Genomic DNA, 7,537 nt, shown 5'->3' on the forward strand with positions numbered 1-7,537 from the left:
TCTTTCTTTCTTTCTTTCTTTCTTTCTTTTTTTCCTTTCTTTTTTTCTTTTCCTTTCTTTCTTTCTAAAGTAAAGTAAAGTAAAGTAAAGTAAAGTAAAGTAAAGTAAAGTAAAGTAAAGTAAAGTAAAGTAAAGTAAAGTAAAGTAAAAGTTAAGTTAAGTTAAATTAAGTTAAGTTAAAGTAAAGTAAAGTAGAGCCTAAAGTAAAGTAAAGTAAAAGTAAAAGACAAACAGATGAATGAAGAACGATTGTTAGGCTTTAATATCTGAACTTGCCGAATTAGCCTACAATTTTACGCATGATTACTTGCATACAGGGTGTCCCAGAAAAAATTACCGGGCGAATAAATGTGGACGTAAGTTGAGAAATAGACACTAGAATCCAAATATCTAAAAATCAGCGTATAGCCCATCTTATTCTGCATCTTATACGCTAATTTTACTGGAATCGGTTGACTGATTGCAAAGAAATGGGCGATTACATAACGCATGCGTCAATTCACTTCATTCCAAGTTTGAAAGAAAGATCATTCAACAAATTGCGCACTAATGGTTAACACTGTCAATGGGCTTCATATCTTGTTCGGTAAAATCTTTTTCGTTCTTTTTAAACAATCTGTTTCTTTCAAAACATTTAATTAGGTTTTGTTCAAATTTGAAAACGCGATATTGAAAATGAAAGCTTGCATGTAAGATGATGCTCGGTACTTGTAAATATCATTTTTCGATAATGTTGATATAAATTTTGCATAAAGAATTATTGCATAAAGAATTCCAGCTGGCTTACAAAAATTCTCACACACATTAATGTTTTTGGAATATTTCCAAGAGATTGTAATGCAAAATTTAAATCTTTTAAAACTTCAACATTAATGTTGCATGGTATCAAAAAAGCACTTGATTATTGTCATTCTTGCCTCAAATGTTCTTTAGAAAGTTAAAATATAACATATTTGCACAACCTAAAGAATTGAAGTTGGAAATCTTCCAATATTGCAGAAATCAAAGTTTTCTCGGACAGAATGTTATCTTCAGTGAAAGCATGAATAACATAACACCGTCGGATAACAAAATAGATAATGTCGACTAAATTTAATTAGATACACAAACTTTAGGAAGTGGTGAACGAGTATGTAAAAAGCGCCTGTTGATCAAACTTGGAATGAACTGCATTGATGCGCGCATTTATGTAATCGTTAATTTCTTCGCAACCAGTCAACCGAATCAAATAACATTTTCGTATGTGATGCACACTAAAATAGGCAATGCGCAACATTTTACATTTTTTTATTCTGATGTCTATTTCTCGATTTTTTTTCTGGGACACCCTGTATAGACATGGGAGACACGAGAGTTACGTGCATCTAGACATAGGGTGAAGGGGCTGTTGGGTCACAATGTGTTTGCTGTTTTCCTGCAGGCCGTTGCTGTGTGTTTGACGCAAGCATGCCAGGTCTACAGGGGGAAGAAGAACATGTTCTTTGAAATTACATCATCATTTCGTCATTGATAGCTTGACATTACGACATCTCATGACACACACGTTATGCCTTGCCCTTACTCATAAGAGCAGGGATCAAGCACGTCATGGCTTCCCATTGTTCTACTGTTCCAAATAGGCCTACGATCAGGTAAATTTCGCAATGGGTTACATTTCGGGGATTTCTGATTCATGCGATTCCAGAAACTTGTGGAACCATTCCCAAATATATTGTTTTTATCATCTGATCATGAGCCCCATATTGGAGCAGTATTGTAGTATAATCCTTTGCCAGCCTAACCTAGACCTATAATTGGGACTGGCTATGATTTCGAATGTCAACTTTTTGTGAAGAAAGTAAGTGGTGCAGCGCGCGGGAGCATTACAATTTCTTGAGGGAGGGCATATTTTGTGCCGGTTTCACTGGGACATTTACGCGCGAAGCGCGTGTAAAAAAATCAATTTCAGACTATTCTAGCTAGCCCAAAACGAAGTCCCACGTCCCCCGCTTACGCCGCCTAAGGTTTTGTAACTGAGACCATGCAATAAACCTACATTGGTCTCAGTCTGTGTACACTCCTGCGCTGGAGGACCAATCATAATTTAATATTGTCTTCTTTAAGGGTAGACGAGGTATTGTTGGTCGAAGCAACCTAAAAATTGATTTTCATTATCTAGATCAATATATTATTGAAAAACAACACCTTGATGTTTTGCAAAAGTTCATTCTACAAATCGTATACTTTGCAAACTTGCTTAATTTATTGTTGTAAATGAGTTATGTACGTTTTATAAAAGTGTTGTTGTTTCAGCCCTCTTTACAACGTAACTAAAGAACCGCAGCACCTATAAAAGTATATCTGTGATATTTTCATTCTTCTACACACTCGCTATGAATTGAGCAATGTGCCAAAGCTCACTACCATTCGTAAGATGCTGTGAACTACCAAATCACAACAGTTTAAAATAATTAATAATTAATCATTATTATATCATTGTTATAGCAATACAAGCATGACAAGTATGTAGGTCATTGAGTTCCCTGTTTTAAACATTTGAAATTGGGGTTGGAAGATACCTTCCCCTAAATAACAGTTAATAACAGTATTGCGAACCTTCAGCATCCATGGTTCGATGTAGAGAGTCTGTCCTATTCAGAGGAAATATTGCAATTACACACCTTATTGCCTTTTAACAATAACCAATGACACCAGCACGTAATTCCAGTCAAGCACCAATCTTTAATCCTATTGTTGAAGAGGATAATAAGCTTATACTTATGTATATAGCATTAGTAAAAAGCTTAAGTCTTTGTTTGCTTTGGCTAAATCCTGTTCAAGTGGTGGGCTAACCAACAATTAACAATGAGAGGACATTCCTGAACCTCGTTCAGTTGGGGGTGATTTGAAGTGACCGCCAATTATGACCATTTGATATTTAATACCAGCAATGTGGAAAAAAGAAATAATGTAGTGCCAAAATAATGTACCCTTTTACGGAAGGAGCAAAGTTTAACAAGTTATAACTCCGCTTCTGCAGTACGAATGTTATCGGTGAATGTCAGGTTATTATTTCCCAGTCTTTAAAAAAATTGCAGGCAGAGGTGGGAATCGATCTCGGTACCTCCCGGTTAAAAAGCACTGTGCAAAACCACTAAGCCAACTAAATATCTGTTGTGAGATGCTTGACATTAATCTTTGATATTGCTTAATGGAACAAATCGCGGAATTAAATTAGTAATAAAAGAAGTATATAGATTCTTATTCTTAATTTATTCTTTATTTGTCCCTGCTCTGAAGAAAATATAGGTTAGAAAATTATCAAATAAATTTAAATTAAAAATTGAGATTTTATATTTATTTATTTCACGAGGCGGCATTATCACAGACAAACACTGTATAAGCTAAAAAACTCGACCCTCATCACTAGATGCTGTCATAACGCAATGGTAGAGCATCAGACTGCTGATGTCAATATCGTTGGTTCGAGTCCTCCTGCCAGCAATGGTTATATTTATGATTTTAATGCTACGCTACAATTTGTTCAATTTTTCGTTTATTTATTTATTTATTTATTTATTTATTTATTTATTTATTTATTTATTTATTTATTTATTTATTTATTTATTTATTTATTTTATTTATTTATTTATTTATTTATTTATTTATTTATTTATTTATTTATTTATTATTTATTTATTTTTGTTTATTTATGTAAAAAAAAAATTTAATATATTTGAAAGAGGTATTTGAGCAATTGAAATTTTGATTTTATAATCCCATGGGGTCATTTTGAACCCCCACCCTCCACTCCAAATTGCCAAACGCACAACACCTATGAGTTTGCATCATACATGTCATCATCATAAAAAAAAAACATTCTATGTATACCTGACGCCGGCAACTAGACTACTATACAAAAAAATAGTATCACATCTTTCCTGCTCAATCAATATATTATAATACTTGCAAATAGAACATAGTTTACTAATCTAATCCTGTAATATAGACCTGTTATATCACCTGTAATATATATGTGATCATTGTATACATGGTTTGTTATGGTAGGGATTAGTGTCCGATCTCTGTAATGTAATGTAAATGAAGCATATTGATATGCAGGAAGAATCGATCAGGGCGCTATCTGTTAGGGAAAGATAAACACTATTCAAAATATCAATAGACAAGAAGAAAGGGATGTAGAGATTTGTAATTGAGTCATGCATGATTTAACAGAAGGTTCTTTCCAAAACCCAAACGTAATGAACAGGGACCGTGTATAAGGTCCCTGGTTAAAAGCAGTGCAAGTCTACCGGCAACCTTAATTTCAAACTTTCAGAGGGTATGTACTGGGGGTTAGAATTTTTTTTTAAATTTTCATTGTTGATTTCATGTTTAGATAGGTCATCTACATATTTTAAGATGGGTAAAAAAAAAGTTGGTCCTAATGACCCCTCTACAGGGTGTCCCAGAAAAAATTACCGGGCGAATGAATTTGGACGTAAGTCGAGAAATAGACATCAGAATCCAATCATCTAAACATCAGCGTGTAGCCCATCTTATGCTGCATCTTATATGTCAATTTGACTGGAATCGCTTGACTGATTGCGAAGAAATGAGCGATTACATAACGCATTTGTCAATTCACTTCATTCAAGTTTGAAAGAAAGATCATTCAACACAATGCGCACTAGTGGTTAACTGGTCAATGGGCTTCATAATTTGTTCTGTGAAATCTTTTTCGTTCTTTTTAAACATTCTATTTCTTGCAAAACATTTAATTAGGTTTTGTTCAAATTTGAAAACCTGCACGATATTGAAAATGAAAGCTTGTATGCAAGATGATGCTCGGTACTTGTAAATATCTTTTTTTCGTTAGTGTTGATATCAATGTTGCATAAAGAATTATTGCATAAAGAATTCCTGCTGGCTTAATGTTTTAGGAATATTTCCAAGAAATTGTAATGCAAAGTTTAAATCTTTTAAAACTTCAACATTAATGTTGCATGGTATCAAAAATCACACGTAAAGCTGTAAGCACTTGATCATTGTCATTCTTAGCTCAAATGTTCTTTGGAAAGTTAAAATATAACATAGTTGCACAACCTAAAAATGCAGAAATCAAAGTTTTCTCGGTCAAACTGTTATTCATCTTCAATGAAAGCATGAATAACATAACACCGTTGGATTATAAAATATACAATGTGAACTCAATTTAATGAGATACACAAACTTTAGGATGTGGTGAGCGAGTATGAAAAAGCGACTGTTTATCAAACTTGGAATGAACTGCATTAATGCGCGCATTATGTAATCGTTAATTTCTTCGCAACCAGTCAACCGAATCAAATAAAATTTTCACATGTGATGCACAATAAAATAGGCTATGCGCTACATTTTTAATTTTTTGATTTTGATGTCTACTTCTCGACTTATGTTCAATTTTATTCACTCGGTAATTTTGTCTGGGACACCCTGTACTTTTAGACCGCGTCAGGGTGTATGAGAATCACTGTGACGAAAACATTTGTAAAAATACCGTTTTTAACTAGTTGTTTATTAAACTCTCTTCATGCGTGTGTCGACTGCAGACGACAAGTTTCAACTTTTTTTTTTTTAATTCAACATGACCATATTTGGAATCAGCATGAAAAATCTATTACTGAAATGAGTACAAACAATCCTAGTATTGGTTCAGTGGTTCTTAAAATAGTTCTTTATATTTTGAGAAAATATTGCATGTATAGCATTAAAGACTGAATTGCCACAAATAATAAAATATAATACCACAGTATTTATTACCACGCAGTTACCATTGGTTACCAGTCTAAATGTAAGAAAATTGCGTAAGATTTCATAAAAACATGTCAATGTACTTTGTTTATAATGTTGCAGCAGGTTGCAGCGCCTGGGAGTATGTCTTTCATCGTATGTATCGGTGCTAAACAAATGATTGAATATGTGATTGTTGTAAAAGGAAAACGGTATAGGTCTACACAAGGTAAGCCTAATCATAGATATCATGATAAGTGTCTACATGACATAGGTGGAAGGAGGCGTCCTTATTTTCTGCTTATTTATTTATCAATGGAAGCTAAATAATTAATAGCACTGAAAATCCTCTGATTTACGGGCGCGCCATTAGATATTTAGTGTATGCATGGGGGTTTGGGGGTTTGGGTCGACAGGGTCGGCCGGATCGGGATGGGGTTCTCCCTAGTTGAAGGGAGAATACTAGTATGCCACGGTTTTGGTGTATCTTTTCAGCGATTTTGATATATTTATGGGTGGGTTTTCAGTGGAGACCATCAGTGGCGTAGCCAGTGGGGGGGGGGGGGAGGGGCAAGGGGGCCGGTGCGCCCCCCCCCCCCGCTCGTCATGGCCGTCGGTTCATGTAAGGCCGTCGGTAGACGGAAGGCGTTGTTGAAAAAAAAATTGGGTTAACAATAGACTATTTTTCACCCAGGGTGATAGGAAAAAGGGGAGAATTTTAAAGAAAATGATGTAAAATTGTGAATTACACATAACAATTATGTGTTTTTATGTTAGTACCGCCTATTATCCTTATCCTTATTATGCTCCTCACTTTTTCAAACCATGCAAAAAAAAAAAATTTTGGGTCAACAAATCACAACTTGCGTCGGTAAAAAATATTTCCGTCGGTACATTTACAAGTTGTGCCCCCTCGGTCCCAAAATCCTTGCTACGCCACTGGAGACCATGACCAATGCTCCCAATTGGGCTTAGCAAAGGCAGACAATTTTGATGGTTTTTTGTTTGTTTTGTTTTGTTTTGTTTTCTTGAAAAATTGGTATACTGATGGGTTGAAAAACAGCGAAAAGTAGGTATTCACGTCGAGAAAGTCTACGTGGCAAATACCCGAACAAAATTTTTCGAAGACCCCCTTTTTTGATGGAGTCTATTTATCGAATTCCATTGCGAGAAAGGGATAACTTTATTATGTTATCAACATCCCAACTAACTTTAATATTGACCATTATTATTATTGACCAATGTTACCATATTGACAAGAAACTGTGAAAATCATCAGAAAGATGAGAGAAATGGTGCTCAGTAAACACTGAAAACGTTTACTATACAGAAAACGTTCAAAATGTTTATATTGAAGGGTATATAAAGGGTATGAAACCTGAAATGGTGCTTTATAAAAGCCTGTGTATTATTATTATTATTATTATTATTATTATTATTATTATTATTATTATTATTATTATTATTATTATTATTATTATTTAATATGCAAAAACTTACTTGAAAACATTCTAACATAAAGCTATCTCAGTGTTAACAATATATTTTAAGCCACATAAAATTAAAAATTCGTTTCACGTCCCCACCTTTTTAGAAAAGTGAGGAGAGAGGAAAATTGACAAAATAAACTGACATTACTAGCAGTTTTTAGCATTTTATTTTTCATTTGAGATTATGATCACCCCTTAGAGTTCCACAAAACACTTGCAACTGCAAGTGACACTGACTTATAATATTTTCTAAAGTTTATTAAAAACCTAGAATTTAATATGAAAATAGAAAAATA

This window comes from Amphiura filiformis, chromosome 2 (assembly GCF_039555335.1).
Source record: "Amphiura filiformis chromosome 2, Afil_fr2py, whole genome shotgun sequence".
Taxonomy (NCBI): Eukaryota; Metazoa; Echinodermata; class Ophiuroidea; order Amphilepidida; family Amphiuridae; genus Amphiura; species Amphiura filiformis.